The following is a 21,386-nucleotide window of genomic DNA, read 5'->3' as shown; positions in this document are numbered from 1 at the left end:
AGACCTTGGACTTATATCGGTGCTCATCAGGAGGCGGACCTTTCATTCCATTTCTATACTAATAATGTTAAAGCGCACACAAACTGAGATAAGGCTCCCCTTTTAAAGCAGATGCATTATTTAACACAGCAGCTAATGGTCCAGATTGTCCTGTAACAATTGAATAACACAGGCAGATAACGGCGAGCCTTTGCACCGCACCTTTTAAAGATCCAGGATCCCAGATACTGGCCATGGAGGCCTGTATCTGTGCTGAGCTATCGCACAAAACATTGCTCCAACAAAAAAATAAAAAGCGTCACCGCCAGGCGTCCAGACCACAGGGAAGAAAAAAAAGTGGAAGGAGGAGGAGGCAGAAATCAATAACATGTTGGTCAGTATTAATCTGGCATCAATATAGCCTGTATCTTTTACTTTTCATGGTAATGGCTCCAGTGATCTCCTGAAGTGCCTCTCAAGTGCTTAGAGCGATACCGATAGCATCTTATCAGGGCCAAAGGAAAGCACAGGCCAAGGAAAGACGGTGAGCGAGGTGGGGGGAGGTTGTGGCATCAGGGTCCTGGGTCAGTCAAAGCAATGGTAAGAAATATGTGTCTGACTGAACCCTCAACATCCAGCCTTATGAGCGGTGAATATTACTTTTTTGTTCCATTGTACAATAAGCCTTAACTTCCAGGAAATGGGTGTCTTTTCTGGTTTTAGCAAAAACTGTCAACTTCAACACAAAGTCCCTGGACTGGTTTGATCCAACAGCAACATTTTCAAGAAACCTAATGAGAAAAAGCTCTTCATCTATAAACAAAAACATAAACCCAACTTTTAATTTAATTTATCAAACATTATTATTATTTATTAAACATTTGTGTTAAATCCTTAAAACTCCTACTTATCCTTTCCATGTCAAAACAATAAGAAACATATATGATGGAAACTGGATGAACTTAGGCAAAAATCAACCTTTGCACAGACAAAACGCAAAAGTTAAACCAACTTTTTAGATTCAAATTAATCCAGAGATGAAATTAAAGTCATTTAAACTTCCTTTAAACTCAAAATATTCACATCTGGTGAGCTTGCAAAACTTAGTCTGATTGCTCACACAGTTTGATTTCCAGTTTCTTGAGTTCATGACTTAAAAAAAATTGAACTAATGTGGGGAAACTTGGTAAAGCGTAAGCAACAAAAAACTAAAGTGAATTACAGAAACACCTGAATATTATATTTCTTCAAATAAATTGTTTTAGCCCAGTATTTACTGTATTTTTATGCAGCAGTTGTGAATAACTTGTCCATTGTCACCTTTAAAAAAATAATAGCTTAGTTCCACTTGTCTCCGACAAGTAGGGATCTACTGAAGTACTGTGCTGTACAACTATTGACTGTATATGAGAACTGGACTGAGTGACCCCTCCCCCCTGGCGTTCCAAAGAGGAAGTGGCTGTTGGTGCCAAGAAACCAAAATCTAATTGACTTGAATAGAGAAAAAAACAGCCGTTACTCAATCATTCTATTGGTCAGAAGAACCGTTCTGGATCTGATACCTTTTTTTCGACATCTTCTCGATAATCGTCATTTTCATGATATATTTTTTATTGTTCAAGTTATTCAAGTTATAAACTGGACAATCAAATACTTCAGTAAAAGTAGGTGGAGCCTGCTGGACCCCACGTCCAACGTTTAAAACCTTGGACAGATTTCTTGCAGCCCGCTTTCAAGTGGTAGGGACTCCCAACGAGCTCACGCCTGATTGGCCTGAGTGGTTGCCTTAGAAATGACTGACTCGGACCAATCACCGCTTATTGACAAGATGTGGTTCCAAAACGGTGGCATCTGTGTCACAAAAAAATGGGGACTGAATTGACTTCATTTGGTTGATGCTGGAAGAAAACCACTTCCTACGGATGACATCAAACTCGCTCCAGTTCTCAGATACAGTACAATCCTTAGTGATGATATTGAAGAACCAGGGATTTTATCAGGTTCTTGATGCACTTTAAAAAAAAAAGTTTACGGTTTTTACGCCGTCCAACCCCTTTAATTCCATGATCTTGCATTGTTTAGTCAGTAACGTTTAGTTGCATGGATTTGCACTCGAGCTTTCTCATTGAGTCGGGGGGGGGGGGGGGGGGGACTGCAGTCCACCCTGCGGGGCATGTGAAGGATTCCTTGAGGGGGAAAGGCGGGGCAGATAAAAGCCGTGCGAGTGTGTGTGTGTTTGCTTGGCATTGGCAGCACGCCCTGCTCACTGATCCTCCTGGATACCTTCCATTGGCCCTCTTCCTCTGAACTCCCCCATTCCTGCCTGCGTCTTTTTTATCTCATCCGTAGTTCCAAGCAAATTTTCCACGATGCTAAACTCTGCATCTGATATGACGAAACTGCAGAAAAGGAGAAGCATTATTTTAATCTCTGCTCGTCATAGGAGGTGGGAAAACACGGCTGCTCGACATAAGCGACTACAAAAGACAACATTTATCAATATGTGCTTGGCCCCCCCCCCGCCAGTTTAAAAGCAAAAAAAAACGCTGAAGGTCCGATCCCAGCCGGAGGAATTACTTCTTCGTCTTTTGTCTCTTCAAACATGGAGAAGTGACAGTGAAATGCCCCCAAAATACTGTGTATCTAATGAAAATGTTTTAAATCTCTATTTGGGATTATCCAATATCTTTACAAATAGAGCTGATTATCCTATTAAGCTGAACTCTTACTATAAATAGCTTTTTTAATACTGATGTAGATTTGAGGGGTCGGAGCGGAGGGGATAAGTGTTTCTAGCAATGTGTTTTTTTTCTCATCCAGTGCCCCTTACTCCCTCCCTTTTCCGCATGCTCACAAGCTCTCTCTTGCGCCTGTGGTCCTTTCTGTACACTGAATATTTTACACTAATACCATTCTCCAAATGTCAGAATGGGAGAGCATAAAAACCTTCTGATTTTATTTTTACCTCCAGAGAAAAAGTCCAGGAGAAGGGCTTTCCTTTTATTCCTTCTCTCCGTCTCTCCGGTCTCTCTATTCCCGCTTTATGCCTTTCCATTTATTTATATTCAACAGTCAATCATTTTTTTAAAGGAGAGAGTGAGAGCGAGGCAGCAAAGCAGGGAGAAATCTGAAGATTGCAGATGGAAGTGGTATTTTTTTTCTCTCTTCTTCTTCATGTTCTTATCCTTCCGCATTTGAACCGGCGATGTGGAAAAGCGCTAGGAGCGCCGCTTTACATAGCAGCCTCCCTCTCATCAAAAGCTGCCAATCGGGCCTAAATCAGCATGCAAAATGCCACTCAACCCTGTAGCCTTTATTAAAGTTTGCAGGGACTCAATTTGAGATAGCGATCGTTCCTATTAAAAAGCCAAATGTAAGATATTTTTTTTATATAAATCTCAGGGTGGAATGGAATTGTTAATCAGCATAGGCTGATGTGATTTCTCTGTCACAAATCCTGCCCAGAGCTCAGTGGCACACCAGCTTTACCGTAACTTCGGGCTTAGCAGTCGCCACGGAAACCAGAGGAGGAGGGTAAGGGGTGGATTCGGGTGGAGTGTTTGCGTGCACAGAGGGGTGAGGAGGGGGGGTGCTTCTTGGGTTACCCCCCCTCCACCATCAGCACCACCACCACCACCATTCTCCATCAGCAGCCTCTCTTGATGAGAAGGGAGCTGATAACGGATCTTGATTGGATTGGAGGTGAACTGCTGGAGTGTGTTTCCTTCTGCGCACCTCAGAAAGTAAACCGACTTTTCAACATTTTGTAAGTTTGGAAAAACTGTCCGTATTTTTAGACTATAAGTCGCACTTTTGGGACAAACAACAAAAGACAAGAACAGACGTTTAATCTTAAAGGGGGAAAACTACATCTGTACGCTTCACAACATTAACCAATTGATGTTTATTTAGCTTCATGAAACATAGGAAGAATCTATTATATTAGCGCAACATATGAACAAATATTTAGATAACTAGCATAAAGAACATGCAAACTAGTAACCTAAACTCTTTACATCATTTCCATAGAATTTTTCATCCTCTGTCGCTTTTGAACAACTCCTCCAAGCCTACTCTATAACTGAGTGACGCTTCTTCTTCTTCTGTCGGTAGCAAATACTGATACACTCAGCGATATTGCCCTCTAGCAGTGATTGCTATTTATTTTAAAAAAAAACACATACAGCGTAAGTCGCACCTGAGTATCAGTCCCCCTCCCGGCCGAAAAAACATCGACTTACAGTGTTCCCCCGCGGTTTTAATATTTGCAGTTTCACGTATTTATGGATTTTTTTCAGTTCCGTGACTCCTCCGGTTCATCACAAAAACTCAAATCAAGACGCTTGTATGAGCCTTTTGCGTCCGAAGGAGTTGCTGCGGGGGATGAGGGGAGCGGAGACGAAGAGCGCGGCGGCTCGTTGGCATTCTTGCTGGCTGCTAAGGAACATTTCACAGCTGGTTCCACCAGTTCCTGAATCGCTATAACCGAAGTTTGGGCCCCTGGATGGAGATACACTATGGTACTGTCTATTGCTCTGAATTAAAAAAACAAACTCTGTTGAGCAATACTCCAATGTTCTTTAATAAATGTTTTACAGAGTTAAGAAATGTTTCAGACGTGTCTGAAGAGTAAGGGTAGAGTCTGGCGATACAATACACATCGCGATACATGTGTCATTATATAGGTATAGCAATACATTTCAAGTGTCACTCGTTCTAATCTGGAGCCCACTACAAACACCCACTATCTGCGTTTTCATATGGTACTTGCAGCAACATGGCGCAGAGTTTTTGTTTGATATGCATCCCAAGCAAAAACTTCGTAGTACATGTCGCATAACCACAACTACAAAGCTGACTAAATATTTAGCATTGATCACAGGCCGATTTCCAGTTGTTTTGGTGCAGAATAGAGCTGTTCAAAGAGGCTCAGTGTGCTGTGCTGCAGCTAGCAGTTGGGGGTCTAAGTGCATAACAAGAGTCAGATGCTGAGGGACACTTCCAATAACTAAATAAATATTGTCTTTCATTCGCTGATACAAATATCGGCAAATGAAATATTGTGATATATCACTGAATCGATTTTTACCTACAGTCCTATCATTTTCCGGGTTTTTAGCCACACTCCAGTTGAATTTTTGTATGTGCCCCCCCCCCCCCCCCAGTGTCACCTGAGGTCTGTCCATGTCCCACCAGCCCCACCCCCACGTTTGCAGCCAGAACCCCCCCCCCCCCCCCAAGCTTTCCTGGATCGGTATCGACCACGCTTAACCTCACAAACCACACGTATGAAACCAGAGTGTGGGAGTGGATTAAAGAGCGCACACAATGAGGAGTGAATGAGTGCAGTCATGGCCTCGTGGTACAGTGTCCTCCTGTTGCAGATACGGAGGCAAACAAATAAAGCTTGAACTCAGTTTGTGGTTTGCATTCACTGGATTCCTGCAGAGATGAAGCCGAAACCGGAATGGACGTGCAGAATCAGGCATGCTTTCCAGCATATGAGCCGCATTAACCAAGTCTGTCTTGACTCTCTGTAATTGAATACAACTTTAATGGTGAGAGGTTTATTTGCTGTTATCCAACACTAAAGTAGATAAAAGCAACAACCGTCAGGATGATGCTAGGCGTCAGGATGATCATAACGTCCAGAAAAGTTTTCAGAAATCAGTAGACATGATCTTCATCTGGCCTTTTGGGTCAACAGAGATTATGAGTGTTTATGATGATGCACATTCCCTGCCTTTGTCTCTGTTTGTGTTATTGCAGTCTGCGGTCTGGATTAACGGCGCTTCCCTACGCTGCCAATGGAGTCGGTAGGCGTCTCTGTCTGATGATGTCACAAAGCTCTTAGTTGATGGTTATCTGTCGGTTTGGCTGAGCCCGCTGAGTCTGGCACAGCCGCGGTGTCTTGTGGTGCGTGCACCGCGCTGCCATCATCCAGATGAGTTATTGGATGGATTACAAAAAGGAAACCATCTCTTGCGGAACCAAAACACTTGGCAAAGGTCAAGATTGAGCTAAATGTACCCAGGTTTCTCCGTAAGGCTGAAATCTGGAGGACACTGAAATTGAGTTTGTTGTTCTTGAAAGAAAGTAAGGAAGAGGTTTTCTTGGGGACAAGTGAAGAAGAAAACTGAAATACTTTTGGAATTGAGTGGGTTTTCTTTTTGTTTTGTTTTTAAATCACCCTTGTTTGAAATATTGTAATTTTTCTCCGCCTTTTTCTCCAACATTTAAACTGGAGCTTAGTGCACTGTTTTATAATGGCAGCAAGGAGGGATTAAAAGGAAGGGAAAGCAAATAACAGCCTTCGTGACCATCATACACCCTGCCATGGCGCCTGCTGTTTGTCAGCATTGCTGGCATTGACAAAAGCATTTTTGTACCCAGAAATAAAAGATGGAACTAAAGAGTAGAAACCTTTATTGGACTTTACATTTTGTTTCTAAAGCTTTGTTTACATCGATGTGTGTTGCAGGGGCGTCAAGTTTCAACGTTATGTCAGTGTACAGATGTGATCAGTGGTTGTACGAGGAGTTTTGAGTGCGGCGGTCTAGTGGCAGCATGCTTCAGGCGGCAACACCTTGGATGTAAAAAATTTGGATGCACAGCAAATATTTTGCTGTGGGATGTTTCCAGAGTTCAAATATCTGAACTTTGGCGAAGAATTCACGTTGCGTCAACCAGTCAGTGAGTCAACTTTGGCCCTTGATGATCTGATCAGTGAGTGGAGTCCAAAAAACCAACATGGAGAAGTTAATTGTTCTCCTGAACATCGATATTTTTCTTATTTACATCTAGACAATAATAAAAGAATGTCCTCTAGCTTTGTTTTTGTTCTTTTTTTCATTGGACGATTGTATGCCAGTCGTCAAAAAGACGGAAGTACAGCTAAGAGTGGCCATCTCTTAATGATCTCATGATCGCAGACATGGAGACGTGATTACCAACTCTATTGCAGAGTTCTTCAAAAATGAATAAATCTGATCTAACGTCATCCATGTCTTCCATGCATTGACTGTAAATACTTCCATGTAGCCATGAGGCTAAAAAACTCTCGCCATAATCCTGTGGAACCAGCGATGCATGGATTATACGCCCTTTATATGTAGCGTCAAGTTTCAGAATACATTTCTGGAGAAGCGTTGAGCAGCGAATTTGCTTCGATGGTGGTGGCTGTAGCGACCTTCAGATTATGGTCTTGGCATGACATATGATCATCTACATTTGTGCGTCTATATCAATACATGTCCTTATGTTTGTCAGACCAAATTTTAAACATCACTAACTATACAACAATAAACCCAAATTTTGTTGCTTTCAGCTTGGAAAAGGCCTGATTCCTAAACAGCATGACACTGATGGATGTTTGGCTACCTAACCATGAAACCCGCCATCTTGACAGCCTTGCCACAGGAAACCCCCGTGAGTATTCCAACTATTTCCAACAACTTTTAATGACCTGAGTCTCCAGATTAAGCTGACCCAAGGACAGGTCTGCAAGGGTAATCCTGTAGAATCCTGAGTGGCAAGAGTTCAGTTAAAATTACTCAGGCTGTAAATATATCACTCAACACAAAAATCAGAGATTATTTTAGTAATATGGGAAATAATTTTTATGACCTTAGGGAAGAGACTTTTAACTGACCCTGGAAGTATTGGTGGTGCAGGTGTAGTCTGTAAACGGTTGTCATTTCCAGCTGACCTTAAGTGTGTTTCTGTTTCTGAAAATCTTTAATAAGTTGAATTAGGGGTTAAAAAAAGTATTTTTTTCTTCTGTTTGTACTAGGAAAAAAAAGGTTTTCTCGTTCTTCCTTAATAACAATTGTTTGTTGCCACATCCTGGTCCTTCAAAAAAAAAAACCTACTACCACAGTATCTGTATAGGACCTACTTTAATCTGATGTAGTGTTGGGCAAATACAAGTGTCTTAGGGAGGACGCCATCACGCCAATGGCACCACAAGCAAACTGTTTAGGTAAACAGAAGCTGTTCTAGAACTTTTAATGGGACTTATTTCTTTTTCTAGATGACCCAACGAGCAGTCTGTGGCTGTAATTGTCTAAAGATGTTTTAGGGCAGTAAGAATGCATCTGTTTGGGGTGACTTGGATCAGTGGTCCGCAACCCCCAGGCTGTGGCCTGGTTCTGGTCCGTGGGACAGTTGGAACCAGGCCACTGAGAAAAAAACACAACCTACATTTCTTTACGTTGTATTTATTATCTGATTCTGGCAGAAGTTTTATTTTGAAAAGGTGCTGAATTGTTCCAACTATGTCCGACTCATTCTTGACGTGTGTCAAGTTGCTCGGTCATTCGCTGCTTTGGTTAAAGCAGCTGTGCCAGCCGTTACATTTAAACCCCCAAGCTAGCAAAGTTAACAAAAAAAAAAAAACTATTTGGAAAGTTTCTTTTGGCAGAAAATAGATAGTAACGAAACAGAAGAGGAGACTTCAGTTTCAAAATAAAAGCAATCTGCATTTAACAGAGAGAAACCTGGAGTCGCAATAAATCCAAATATGGATATATTGTAACAGTTGTTTTCACAAACCATAGCAATAATAGAGAGTATTCAGCAACCGTCTGTCAGATGTTATAGGGATGTTGCTAATAAAGTTGTTGAAATGGTGGATTCATGTTTATTAGTATTATATTTAGAAAAAAAGTTTTTGTTTTTTTTTATGTATCTGTTGTTCCTTAAAAGTTAGATGAGGCTGAAGGCGTTCAACATTTTTTTTTTTACCTTTCACTTTAACAGTTATGGGTCAAGGGAGAATCTATATCAGTGTTTTTTCGTTGGTTGCTGCACAAAACCCATTGTAAGTTACGGTTAAAGCAGCTGCAGATGTTGTACAGAGGACGATTATAAACTTCACCCTCAAAAGTTAAGGCAAACTAGAACCAAAAATAGTCTGATTTTTTCCTTGTACGGGCCGGTCCATGAAAACATTGTCAAACCTTAAACCGGTTTGTGGTCTGAAAAAGGTTGGGGATCTCTGACTGTTTTTGGGGAAAACTTTGGACGTGAGCTTTTTTATGAAGCTAAATAAATGGTGAAATCCCGTTTTCACTCTATACTTCATCATTTTTTGAATTAAGACATATGTAGAAGCAAATTTGAAGTTTTGTTTGCTCCACCAACTTTGCAGAGTTATGCTATGTAGTGATGCTTTGTGTGGGGTAGAGTTTATGAAAATATAGTTTTGTTTTTGAGGTGTAAACCTTAATGAATTTTTACTACTTAAACTACTTGTTTAAGGATAATATCTGGCTTTTTGCCCTCTTTTTTTGCACAGAATAAACTGTCAGGTCTGGTTCAGCATTTGGTCAAAAGGTCCTACTTCTTTAGCAGAAGTGCAGGAAGAAGGCTGCCAGGGAGTCGCTGGTGCCGGGGTGAGCGACCCAAGCGGAGCAGAGCCTCCAGCTCTGGGCTGGAGGGCAATCTTTTGTCTTGGGTCTGAGGCAGACACACGTTCACACTGGTGAAAATGGCAGCCAGACAAACCCCACAGTGTTGTCGGAAGTCTTGTTGCAGTATATTTCCTCCTCGTTCTCCTCCGTATGATATGTTTACCAAATACCTGTTTAGAATGCGGCAGCGGCGGCGGCTGCGCCACGCGCTCCCTTCCAGTCCCCGAGGATGCTCAGCAGTAAATGGCAGTATTATTTGTCAGCTCTGGCAGTGTCTTGAGGCTGCTTCAGAGAGATACAAGGAGGCAACTGATAAGGAGAGCATCAGAAGGGCAGTTAATTGCCTCCAGTCTCCGGGAGCTGGGGAATATTTAAAATCTATGGGATTAAAGACAGATTAAAAACTGCAGAAGCAGTGGGCCCAATGGCGCTTAAAGATTGCAATCAGCAAGGGTAATGGCGGAGAAGAAGGAAGGGAGGGGAGAGTGAGGGAGGAAAAGGAAGAAAAAAAAACACTGAACGAATGCAGTGGTTGGTGGAGGAAAAAAATGACAGGAAATTCAGATCCGCTCCTAATGCCCAGGGTTCCATCTTGTAAGCACGATTCATCTACGTGTAAATCGTTTTTTTTTTTTTTTCTCGTCTTTTCTATTTTTTTGCCTCATCTGAGGCCTGCTTCGCCAGCGTTGCTTCTCTGGCGCTTTTCTTATCGGTCCATCTGTGAATTAAAAGCGCTTCTCCCCGTGAGGATTAAGGGGGGCGGGGGTTGATTGAAGACGGCATGAAAACTAGCTAATAAGTCGAAAATGTCAGAAGGGCACTTTATCGAAACTGTGTACTTTTCATATTAAAGCTGACAGAGAAAATATATATATTTTTAAAAAAGGGAGCCGGGCTGAGTAAGGAGGGAAAGAGGAATGGAAGTCACATGTGATGGTGTGGCATCAATCGTGACAATCATGACGAAGAACAAAGAGAGGGCCGGCGTTTGGACGCCTCCACCAGAACGTGGAGCTTTCCTCCGCCAGAAAAAACAACCGCGCCGTGTGAGAGACGCTAAATGCCGTCATTAGCAATATTAATGACATCTAAATCTTATCGGAGGAAATCTGAAGGCATCAAAAATTACAGAAGAAAGAACAACACGGCCCACATGCGCCGATACGTCTCTGTTTGGGTTAAAGAGGACACCGTGTGCCAAATCCCGAATTGTTTTCCCACCTTATCAGAAGCCCACTTACTTAATCCTGTTAATGACTACACGAGATACTTAAGGTATCATGGCCAACATCTGCTTCACCTATCAGCAAAAAATATCAGCTTTTTTTTTAATCCATTTTTTCCCCTCCCTCATACTCCTCTCAGTCTGCAGTCTTTCGTTGAAAGATTAGCCTTATAAATTATGCATTGCTGGGTAGTGGGGGTAATCCGAGGCAGAGATAGAATCGCCACAGCGTTGAAGGGGGCATCGCAGAGGCAGCGCCGCCATCATAAATATGAAACAGATGTTGGGTGACATTTTAAAAAAAAGTGCCTCCAATCCCCTCCTCTGCTGCGTCTGGTGTTTTGAACAGAGGAACCTGACATCCTTCAGCTCTCCACTCTTCCCTCTCTTTTCGCCTTAATCCTGTGGAACCAGCGATGCATAGATTATACTCCCTTTATTTGGCATGTGTCTTATTGGGTGATGGAGCCAAGAAAAACCTCTAAATACCCGCTCCATCCAGAACATCTGATTTGGCATCTAATCTACCCTTGTGAAAGTCTGTTTTCAGCGACCCCCTTTAGGAAAATTAAACGTCTTGTCTTTAAAAAAGGTGGGAAGTGCACATGTGAGCATGAGAATCTGAGGGTTATATAAAGATGTTTGATAAGAGGGAGATGTTATGATTGAGCAGCTTTTCAAAGAATATGGAAAGCTTTGACGGAGCTCTCGTAATGTGTTCGGATGGGCGGCGTGGTCACGGCGTGCAATTGTTCCTCGTCTGGCAGCGGCCCTGAGGACTCCTTCTCGCCGGTGTCTTTCACAACGCAAGGAGAAAAGGCGTCACAATGAAAATTGTCCTTCTCATCCCGCTTTGTCTCATCTCTTCTGCCACTTCTCGCAGCATCCTTGGCTCTATTCTGCCGCTCCTCATAAAGACTGCAGTTGTTGCGCTGCATTGTCACCTATTGTTTGGTGGCAGAAAAAAAAAGATAATGCTTGTTGGAATGGTACTCAACCTTTTGTTTGCATTTTACTTATCTTGCATTTTTTGTGTTTGTGCTACAAAAAGACAAAAACTGTTCAGGGTCAAGTTTTTGGTGATCATCCAAACTTAGCAAAGTTATGGAGTTCCGTTACTGATCAAAACCGTTTACGACAAACCTGTTAACTAATTACATCCAGACTCTAAGCCGCAGGCTGAAGCTCTCCAGCGTGTGTTTGAGAGTTTTTATCACAGCGATAGAAACTATACTATTGTCATTTGAGCCAATTAGAAAACAAAGGAACTGTACTGTAGATGTGAAACCTGCTTCCATAATCAGAAATTTCTATCAAGAAGAACATTGTTGCTTTTCATAATCTGCCCAAAGGACACATTTTGGGTTATCCGATGGTCTGAGCTTATGATTTTGACTTTCATAGAAAGGTGTGAAAAGCAAATATCCTTTAAAAGTTAAATGTAGGCCTGCAGCAAGAAGCCAAAACCCTATAGACCTCTATAGAGAAATAAGCAGGTGCTACTCATTCTATTGACCAGAATGACCATTCTTTCTATGATGATTTTAACGTGATACCTATCATGTTTCTCTTTTCTTTATTGGCAGGCATTCAAGTTATAAACTGGTCAATCAGATGTCTCGATAAAAGTAGGTGGTGCTGGTTGCCCCCCCCCATCTAACGTTCAAACCTGGCAGATTTCGTGTAGCCCACTTTGAAATGGTAGGGGTGTGGACTTCCAACAAGCTCATTACTGATTGGCAAGAGTGGTTGCCATAGAAACATTGACTCAGACCAATCACTGCTTACTGATGATGTCTGTCTCCAACATAGTGGCCTCCTTATTGTGATTGAAAATGCGGCTGAATTGACAACATTTGGTTGGAACCGGAACTAAACCATTTGATTTCACATCAGCTCGCTGCAGTTCTAATATACAGACATTTGGTGAGCCACATTTGAGTAACGCAGGTTCATAATTAGATCATGTTTGATCTGATGGGCTCTCAGACAGATATAAGTCTTTACTTTTGTTCAGGATTTGTCAAGATCTTCGTGTAATTTTGCTTCATTCAGGGATGAATCTGCTGCTGTGCTACAAAGCAGCCCCATACCATAACACTACTACCACCAATGTTGACTGTCGTCTCTAGAAATTACTGAACACAACTATTTAAGAGTTCGTCTTGTATTTCATCAGTCCACTAAGTCCAAAAGATTTTGGGGCAATTCAGATGTTTTGGTCAACCATGATGATTTTTTGTGTCTTCCTCCTTGGATCCATTTTCCCTTTAATCATGAACTTCACGTCAAGCGAGGCCTGCCTTTCTTCACATGCTAATCTTTTGGATTTGTATCAGTTTTGCTCTTGGAATCATTTTGGTCATTCACTCTGGTAGAATCCCCAACTTTTGTCTAAAATTGTATTTAATGGCTGTAAATGTTTTTCTTGGTACTGAAACGGATCCGTTGCTCAGCTGTTTGTTGATTGCTTAATTTAGCATCACGTCTTAACTAGCTTTAACTCTTTTATTTATTGCTACAATTAATTGTGTTTATGAAAATCATCCTTAAGTAATTTTAGTTTTATAATCTGAATCATGACCTGCCATCAAACAACTTCTTTGTTTGGATTCTCAAAGTTGAAAAACTTTAATTTTTCTTACAAGATAAAAATCTAAAATATCTCAAAAAGCATTTGATAAATAAGGTTTTTAATTTAATTGTAAAGTCAATTCAAACCCAATTATTTCACAGAAGGCAGTATAAGAGGAAATTGTATTTTTATTTAAATAAATGATTAATCAGAATTAGTTATAAAGTAAAAGTAAAAAAAAAAGTAAGTTTAAGTGTGTTTTGTCATCAAACTACATACATTTAGTGTATATGTGAATATATGCTGTACAATGTACACATTGTATTTGTGAATATGAAAACTGGCATCTGTCAGCATTGTGGTTCTGTTTTTTTTTAGTTGTTTATGACTTTCACTCAAAGAATAACCTCAGGTAGAACCTCAGGCTGAAGCGACGAGGAGTTTCGGTGTCAGGTTTCATAACTAGACTTGTCTTTTTGCAGATGATGTGGTTTTATTTGCTTTGGTCTCCATGCTTGTTTGCAGCTCATTAAACTGAACCCAGTGAAAGTTCCATTTATTAGAACACAAGAAACTGAATGAAGTTTTAGTACGCAATCGGTGAAATAATTATTTTTGGATTTCTCAAACATAGAAACACGAAGTGTCCCTGATAAGAGGAAGTGCAGCCATGGGACAGAAGAGTTAAGGACGGAGCGGAAAATACATGATGGAAGTAGAAAGGGTTGATAGAAGCAGGTGACAGAGGGAAAAGGGGATGATGGAGGGAGAGACGGAGAGCAATGGCCTCCAGAAAGTATGATAGCAGCACCGGTGAGTGATTGAAGTAGAGGTGTGTGTGTGTCTGTGGGCGCTCCGCAGAGCCCTCCCCTGGCCTGTCAGTCAAAAAGGAATGAGGCGGTCTTATCTCTCCTGCACACGTGACCCCCTAACCTGACCCCCCCCCCCCCCCCTCACTACCATCTTCCTCCCTCCTCTCCCCGATTCAATTCACATTACATCCATCTATCTCGCTTCCTTCCATATTTTGTCTTTTCATAGAATATTTTGTTGCAAAGAAAAAGAGGATCAAACTAAATATGTTACAACCATTGAATCAATGACAATAAGAACCTGCGGTTCTGTTCTCCAACATTCCTGCAGAGCACACTCATCTTAAAGGTGGGATAAAAGCATTCAGAGGGTTATGTACGTCACCAAGAACTGTGCATGTTGGCGTCCCCATGTTTCATTCTTTACATCAGCATTCTACATTAGCTACAGCAACAGGACATTCACAGCCTGTTTCAAGAATAAAATAAGACAGTGTTGCTAGTTCAAGACCTGGTTCTGATACGGTGGAGTCGGGAAGGTCGTTCATTTTAAAACCTCTACTAAACCGGCAAAGGAACCAGAATGAGTATGTCAAACTTACATTAAAATAAATAACCTAAAGTCAACTTAAAGAATCACAGGGACAGAATGGAATTCAATTGAACTTTTATTGATCTCACAGAGGAGAAATTAAGTCGTCATGGCAGCTCTAACAAAAAACAAATCACAGATTACAGACACAGTCAGACATAGAGCTAAAAAAAAAATTGAACTTAATGTTTTGGATTTAATAAAACTTAATATTTTAACTATACTATACCTATACACCAGTTTCAGAATATCTTTACAACATAAAATAAAACATTGCACAGAGACACAGGGAAATTTGATTACATAGCACATTTTACGTAAAAGGCAATTCAAGGTGCTTCAAATAAAAAATTAAGAGAAACAGCAACATTAAATTAGTTTATATAAAAATAGAATTGACAAAGAAATACATTACAAATAAGATTTGGATCTAAACTTTTGGAAATGCAAATGCAGCTGAATATGGGCGAGTCTTTAACCTGAATTTACATAATCTGAATGTTACAGGTGATCCAAGTCTGTACAAGACGAGACAGTTCCAATGATCTTCATACAGTCTGACTTCATGGGACAAAAAGGGAAGGGTTCATTGATTTCTTAATTCAGGAGGCTGCCAGTAGGTTTTCACTTGTAGTGTAGACACCCAGTAGCACAAAAAATAAATTAAAAGTCAGATCTGTTCAGAAGTATTTAAAGGTGTCGATATGTAGCTTGGATAACAAAGTTAGCTTAAGATGATACAAATATCTCAGGTAAGTTGGGCGAATCCAAACAATTTTAACGTTTTGACACTGAAGACGTGACAACTAGATAACACAGGCTCTTCAAAATACCGTAACTCTTTGACCGTTCACGCAATTATCGTGAATAAGCTGATTTTGATGCCGAGAAAAGCAGTTTTTGGCCATAAAAGTTCAATGCCGTTCAATGCCAGCACCTAACTACTGTAAAGTGTTGTACACCAGCGCAAAGCTGCTTTTCTCCACTTCAGAGTCCACTCGAGTTACTTAAACAGTTGAAGAGTTACGGTAGTCGAAAGAATGTCAACAATGGAGCTAAATGAAACGCCAGTGTTAAAGGGTTAAGGCCACAGTTTTCTTACTTATTGGTTTGGCCAATGTTAGCTGGATTCAGAAGAAATTGTGGTGGGTCACATGTAGGAGGCAATATTTTCAAATCTGCAATGTTTTTAGTTGTTTATCTCAGGAGTGACATTCTCAACATAAGCTGCAATAAACTGAAGGTTTTGCAATAATCATAGAGGCAGTAAAACCCCCTACTACACTCCATACACTTATCTCAGACAGACTTTTCTCTGGTTTAAACTCAAAGTTGAAACCTTTGTAGAAAAGTCCAGTCTTAAAGAATAAAAACAGTGATCTGATCGCAATTAAAGTTTTATGTAGAACTGGTGAACTGAATGCAATCGGGATGCAGAACCCGATGCACTGTGAAGAAAATATACCGGTATATATCTACTGTATAGCGAAGGGACCACTGTATCCTAGTCGTTTACAACTGAGTTTAACTGTTGCAGCTTTTTTTGGAAAAAGATAAATATACGCTTTGAATGCTTGGTTTATAGTAGATCTATTGAGCCAACTGTCATCAAGGTTATTATGTTTGCATGTTGAAGCTACATAAATCAACGTGGCTTTGCACATCAGTAAACTATGAAAATCCAGTCAAACAGCCTCAGGGCTTCATCTACACCTGTGCTCTGAATGCAAGTGACAAAGGCAGCCGCATTGCCTGCATGCTTACGCACGTTGTCACCTGTAGAGACGCGTGTGTCACTTCAGCTAGATGTCCTATCGGAGTCTGATAACAGGTAATTATCCTAGAGGTGGTTGAGAGCAGCAAGGGACACCTCCAGCCCGGAGGCCCCTGTCCCTGTGCTGGAGCGTGATTCCAGTTTAGCTCCAAAGTTTATTTCACGAAAGGAAAATAATTCTGGAGATCTTCGTTTATGGTTTGTAGATTTCTTGGCTCTTGTGTTTTGCTAGTAAAAATAGAAACTTGATCAAGAAAAGTGGATTTGAGTGTTTTGAAGTTTATCCTCGTAGCTCTCTTGGGAGTAAATCAGAAAACACTCTACTCCTCTTCCTCACCTTGCGGCCTGAAGAAGTGTTGGTTGGGAGTCAGCCTGGGATTGTACGTTTGCAGCTCGCTGTCATGCCTTTCAGTAACGTTTTTCGCTGAAGCACTGAGCTCATCACAAGAGTTGGACAAATCGTCGAATTGTTTGAACATCAGCGCAGTTCCCCGTCCTTTGTGAGAATTACCAGTGAAGGCTGTAACTCAGTGGGAGCTTTTTCACTCGCTCCATTCTTCCCTCCCAGTAAAACAAACATTTGAAAGCTTTTGTGTCTGTATTTTACCCCGTTTCAAAACCTTGTCTTCTTACGGGTGATCTAAACTATAATCACCTTGACATCCGTCAAGCTTCGGCAGGAAACAATGCCGCCTGGCTGCTCAGAACTGAACATCAATAAGCTTAGAGGCACGCTGCCTTTCCCGACGATTTACACTTTAATGCAAATAGCTGGCTTTGTACTCTCCATATGAAAGGTGTTATTAAATCTTATTTTGCATTATTCTGGGTTTGGGGGGATAAATCTATCAAAGGGTTCAGAATTCAATAACTTCGGTTTTTTGTCGTTGTTTTTATTTATTCAAAATTTTAATTAAGTTTTGATTCCAAACGCTTTTGGGGGGGGGGGGGGGGGGGGATTGGCAGCTTTTGACAGGAGAGAAAAGGAAGAAGTCCCTGTGAAGTTTTTCCCTCCCTGCCACCAGTCGGCTCTGCCATTTACAAGACCTCCGTCTATGGAAGGGGGGTTGCATTTTTTCCTTAGGGGTGGGTTGGGGGGGGGGGGTCTTTAGTTTTCTCAGCCGTTAGATGAGAAAATCTGTAGGGGAGGCTGGGATGAGGACAGTAGACGGTTTTGAGGCAATTCAGACAAGCTTCAGGTCTTTAGGTCAAGCAGGCTCAATCCCTTCAGTAAAAATATTACCCCCCCATCCCATCCTCCCTCCAGCCCCACCCCAACCACTGTAGGAATTATGCGTTTGCCCTGTGGCTTTATAGCTTAACTTAACTTTTCTGCTCTTTTCATTGTGGCTGTGCAGGTAAGAATCCACTGTGTGTCTATTTATAGTTTGACTGTGAGGCTTAAACTGCTCAAAATACACTTTGTCTTTCATATTTGACAACTTCATTAAAACCAACTCATTAGCATTTGGATTTGCAAAGAATTAAAATAAAAAATGTCACGCTAGAGCTAAAAGCAGCATCAAATGTTCCTCCCTTTTGCTTCTGCTGCCTTTTTAAGGCTTTCGGAATCAAAGAACAGGAGTTTTTTGCAAACAAATACAATAAAATGTTCTGTGTTGTGGTTTTAAAGCAACGATATAACTTTTTTCCTGCTAGTGTTAATAAATGTTTTCTCATTTCTGCGTTTTGGTTCAAATCTTTTTTTTTGGTGAACAAATGTTTTTCAAGGTGAACAACAATGAAATTTAACTTATATTTTGACTAAAAAAAAGACATGACTTTAATGCTGTAGCAAACAGGTATACTCACTAAAAAGTATAGATGTTTTTTTTAAAGCTTTTTCCAAACTTTACTTACGAGGTACAGCTCTGGTGTTTGGTTGCTTATTTGAATGACAAAAACATCATTTCATTGATTACGCCCAAAGAAATCAAGGAGGATAAGTTTCAAATTGGAAAACTACCTTTAAGTACTTTGTTTTATATTTTTAAATTTCTAAATGGGTCAATTTGAATTTAAGGTTTGTGCTGTTACCATGACAACTATTAGAGTTTAGGAGATGAATTTCTGTCAGTTTTTTTAAAGTTAAAATTTAAATGAAAAAGCAATTAAAAAAAGGTAAAGTCTCCAACTTGTCAAACCCTTGTTTCATTGGTAAATGACACACAGAGGGCCGAACTTGGGACAAGGGGGCAAAGTTTGTTGGGTTTTCACAGAGTGAAATTAAAGCAGGTTTGTTACTAAAAGAGTGTTGCATGAAAGAAAAACTTTAGTGTTTTGAGGAATGACCTTTAATGACCTTCCCCCCTTGGATTAACTAGATTTAGGAAGACCTCTGTATATTAAATCCTTTAAGATGATTCAGTCTTTTAGTGTTAATTTTTAGTTGGTGAAGTCATCAGGACAAAAACAATTCTATGAGACACACTTGCGTGTAAAATCTACTTTTGTTCAGTTTGATGTTGGGGAGAACATTTCTCATTTGTCTGTCATAAAAATATTTTAACATATATTTTCTTCAGATATTTCTAGTATATTTAGGTTTTATGGTCTAAACATAGAGCTTAGTTGAAGTTCAGAAATGGAAAATTGTGAAAAAATGTGTTTATTATAGTGTTCTGTCAGTGTAATCCAGTTAAAGTGAGTCTTCATTCTAGAAACTATACATTCAAAATGTTATATTAAGAATGCCTAAGTTGTGTGGTTGAATTTCAGGATTGTTTTGACAGTTTTGAAACAGTACATCCGTCGCTTTCATCCCTTTACTTTGCTGAACATATGTCAGCAATTACTTGATAAAGCATTCAATTTAATTTTATCCAGTGTGTGCTCAGGCGACGACCTGGGCCACATCCTGTAAAACTGACTGTAGATGAAGGGTGGAGGAGTTTTAGGAAGGGTAAGGAGGGGAGGGCTTTTTGATTATAGTGGAGGTGTCAGATGTTGGCTGCAGTCTCTGAAAACAGTCCTAAAAGCCTTGTGCTTTCAATTAAAACATCCATCACGGATTACTCACACAAAAAACATACTTTCATTGCTTTAGGAGTGCTGCCTGTTACTTACAAAGGGCTTACAAATCCCACCTCACTGCCTCTGGCGTCTCACGAGCGCACACGCTCGGCCCTCCTCTGCCTTTTTACAGCTGTCCATTCATTTGTAAAATAATGACCTGCTGAATTAGCCGATATTTGAGGCTATTTTGAACTTGTTGAGTGGCGCCCAGCTCTGCGCAGGAATGCGGTGAAGCTTGTGTCGAGCTGTCCGACAACCTGGGAAACCCACACCACTTTGGAGAGACAATACCTCCGACTCTCACTCCCTCGCCTCCCTTGGCGCTGCCAGACAGGCGGTATGAAGCCGTAATCGAACCCCTGGATGGTGAGTGTGTGGCAGTCATGCCTGCCACAGCAGCCACCAGGATTTTTTTCCCCTTCCTTTTCACAGGGGCTCAGGTAACCTTTCAGGCCAGAGAATGCCAATTTAAATTAAAGTGTTGAATACCTCCTGCCTCTGTTGCTGCCTTTGACCGCACCCTTTTGATATGTCCACTAGCTGCATGCAACACAGTTCACCACTGGTAGAATCAGTCGATACTGGATGGGATTGTGTCTGTAAGAAGAGACTGAGACATCAGGTTTGATTCAAATCGTGGACTCTGTTAAGCTATTAGATCCTTAGCAGCCATGTTTATTTTTAAATTCTGGAAATAACATAAAGTTTATGTAACATTTGTGGACCATACCTTTCAACCAGGTGAATCAAAGGACACAGGTGTATGTAACTCACATCGCTTAAATGGTGATGCCGCTCCTCTTCACATGTTGACAATGTTTTATTCTGTTTTATGAAAGATAGGGGGGTTCAGTTGTTTAGAAACCTTCCCAGCTTGGGTTAGACCCTCACAGGTGCTGAGAGTTTTTGTGTGGATGGTTGTAGAAAATAGTGGTTGGATCTTAAGGGGAGCAGGTGTCTTGAAGCTTCCTTGAGGCTTGTACAGCCACCTCAAGCAAGAGATGTCATGAAAATGGAGCGTACCATTGTCATGTGTGTGGGAAGCATAGTGTGAAGTATTTTAAAGGATATTTGAAGACGCACACACTTACAACGTACGAGTGATGCTGTCGTATGGTGCCCTGGTGTCCAACTGTGGTAGTCGTGCGAGCACTGGCAGCTTATTGATCATGCATGGACATTCTCTCTTTTTGGGTTCACCAACCGGTCTACAACCTTATTTCGTGCTGGTCACCTGTACAGGTTTGACCGTTTTTCACCCGCTGACAGTCTGTATCCACCCTCAAGGACAGTTGTGACCAAGACTTTTCGGTAAAGCAGTCCGTTGGAGTCAATATCTCTACTTAGTGTTGCAGCAAATTTTGCTACGTTTGACGTCCCTACAAGCGTGACATTGTTTGCCCAATTCACCGCTCCCCATGGTTTCCCTTTCGGCTTTTCCCATCAGGGGTCGCCACAGCGAACGAGTCGCATGGTAAACTTGGCAATGTTTTACGCCGGATGCCCTTCCTGACGCAACCCTCAAAGCAACCGGGCTTGGGACCGGCACAGAGGTAGAGAAGGGAACAGGGAGCAGCCTGGAGTCGAACCCTGGTTTCACGGACGGAAGGCGCCGCAAACCAGCACGAGCTAAACCGGCTCCCCATAATGCCCCCTTAATTATGTCCTGTTTGCTAACAAGTATCCAAAAGGCGTTTTTGGCACAATATCACAAATATTGCAGTTTCGGTGACTCTGGGAGGCCGATGAAATGCGCTCAGCTCCGCCGACGTAAGCCCATGTCGGGTGAGTTCTGTGTTCACAGGGTCACCTGTTGAGAGAATTAAAAAGAAATGGCCGTTTATGTGTGAGGAAGAGGAGGCAGAAGGAGAAGGAACTGACTGTAGATGTGAGGAAGTAAGAAAAAAGGTTTTAACTTGAATCCTCTCTTCTCTCTAGTGGTCTCTCCTCTTTTTTCCCCCTCACTGTATCATACCCATTTCCAGATAAATGTGCTCTGAG

General features: G+C 41.2%; 1 long non-coding RNA gene across 1 annotated transcript in view; it reads left to right on the top strand.

Moving 5' to 3' along the window:
• Window positions 1–21,386, top strand: part of LOC110017623 — a 169,737-nt gene that overhangs the window by 72,038 nt on the left and 76,313 nt on the right. Inside the window, exon 3 of the long non-coding RNA XR_002872815.1 lies at window positions 7,307–7,407. This is a non-coding gene — a long non-coding RNA (uncharacterized LOC110017623). The remainder of the gene's footprint in view (window positions 1–7,306; window positions 7,408–21,386) is intronic.

Source organism: Oryzias latipes, chromosome 23, assembly GCF_002234675.1.
Source record: "Oryzias latipes chromosome 23, ASM223467v1".
Lineage (NCBI taxonomy): Eukaryota > Metazoa > Chordata > Actinopteri > Beloniformes > Adrianichthyidae > Oryzias > Oryzias latipes.
This window is presented reverse-complemented; position numbering and strand designations above follow the sequence as displayed.